This window comes from Triticum dicoccoides, chromosome 3B (assembly GCF_002162155.2).
Source record: "Triticum dicoccoides isolate Atlit2015 ecotype Zavitan chromosome 3B, WEW_v2.0, whole genome shotgun sequence".
Taxonomy (NCBI): domain Eukaryota; kingdom Viridiplantae; phylum Streptophyta; class Magnoliopsida; order Poales; family Poaceae; genus Triticum; species Triticum dicoccoides.
The window spans coordinates 4238709-4240770 of record NC_041385.1 but is presented as its reverse complement, the minus strand read 5'-3'; the positions used below and the strand labels follow the sequence as shown (position 1 = coordinate 4240770).

Genomic DNA, 2062 nt, shown 5'->3' with positions numbered 1-2062 from the left:
GTGCCCGGGGCACCTCATCTTGTCATTTTGTTGCTCATTCCCCTTAGGCCGAAGTGTTTGGCCTTTACTTCGGAGCGCCCGCTCACGCTTCACTGACCTATCGCGTGGTAAAGAGAAGAGAGTACGAAAGAATTGTAAACAGAGCAGACCGCAGAAAGATTATAAATATGACAAGTCCCCCATGGATTCGATAATAAGGAAATGAAGAACCGGAACGAAACGAAATAAATCATTTCTAGCGGATGAGCTTCTCTCCATTTTGTCTGGTAATAGAATAGGGCGGCTTGCTTTGACCAACACTCCACTTTTTGCTCTGTCCATGGAGCGTATGAATTTCCTTAAATGTAGATAGACCAAAAAAGGGAATAAAGGGATAGGAATAGGAATTATAGTACCATTGGAAGAAGAGGCACCAGTGGGGACATCTCTACTGACGAACCATTTCAATAGTACGGGTGCTGCCGTGCCACGGGGCACGACCATGGAAGTAATGAAAAAGAAGAAGTTCTGTAGTTGGACCATCTGCTCTATCCGTTCGATTTGAGCTTCTCCAGAGAAGATGAGATGCTAAAAATGAAAGTGTTCGCAACGCATACCGAAAAAGGGTACCTATGTTGCCGACCATTAATGACTAGTTCGAAGACCAGGAGCAGGGGCACGTGCCAAGAAAGATTTGTTACTTTCCCTATGGTTTTCGAACGTTTTCAATAAAACCTTCTCGTAGAAGTATTTTCACAAAGTTTTCGGTAATATTAGTAGATGCTATTCGAACCCTTCCTTTTATTAAGATTCGAATTCTTATTCTTATTATTATCTAATTATTCTTTTTTTTCATGTATATGCGTCAGACACAATCTACTAATTGATCTATATTCTGATACCCTACTATATCATAGTCTCTACTACTAGTATTTTTAATACCTCAGGAGCTCATGAGACTCTTTTACTGAAATTCATAAGTCTCAATTCCCGAGCGATCGCACCAAAAACTCGAGTTCCTTTTGGATTTCCTTCTTGATCAATGACAACCGTCATCATATCGTATTATCATACCGTTGTCACGTTTGAGTTCTTTACATGTACGTACAATTACAACTCGTCTTACTTCTGTCTGATCTTTCTAGAGGCATTTTGGGCACTGCTTCTTTGATTACAGCAACAATAACGTCACCAATATGAGCATATCAGTGATTACCAGCTCCTAAGATTCGAATACATATCAATTCGATAGCCCCACTCCGTTGTTATCCGCTACATTCAAAAGGGTCTGAGTGAGATGGATCTTGGAAGTCTGGTTTTTGATTGGATAGTGATCTCGGGCACGAGTGGTTGATCTTCGCGGGCCGTGAATGGCCATGGAAAGGAGTATTGATGTCAATATGTTCGATCGAGAAGATTGGACGATGAAAGACGGATCCTTTGTGGTTTGAATAATAGGCCGTGGTCTCGATATTGGGCTATGGGCTGATTGCTTTCTGTATGAGCCTCTTGTGATTGGGCTCTCGTGGGCGGATTACCCGATGTGTACTCATCTTCCAACAAAGAGGAGAAGACATAACCAGAAGAATTGTGAGAAATAAGTTAATTTATCAAGTTGAGGCATTTCGATTTGGATTTCAAATAAGAAAGAAAAGACTCCTGCGCCCTCGAGAGCATTCTCTTTCACTTGCATTTCTTCCTGAAGTTGGCTCGAAGACCTGTCCAGCCTTGATTTTCCTAGTTATTACTCGAGCGCGCTGAGGCAACTCTGAACTAAGCTCAGGGGAGGGGTAGTAGGTATGCTTCAAACCCTCCGGCACCTTGAAGAACGATGGCACTAGATCAGGAAAGATGAATGACCAATGAGGACAGGACAATGGGGGAAGTTGGTAATAGAGAATCCTCCCTTCTTCTTTGCTTTCTTGCCTGAAAAAATCCAAAACTAACCATTGGAACCTCATGGGCTACCGAGTTAGGAGATTCATTTTCTTTATTACTTTTACTTTTTTTACTAAGTTATTCTAAAAGATAAGAGCTAACCAACCATCCTGATTGAATGTTTGAGTACTCGGAGTCTCTCGTA

General features: G+C 41.7%; 1 pseudogene; it reads right to left on the bottom strand.

The window, feature by feature from the left end:
* Window positions 1-558, bottom strand: part of LOC119274177 — a 2958-nt pseudogene extending 2400 nt beyond the window's left edge.
* Window positions 559-2062: the final 1504 nt, after the last annotated feature.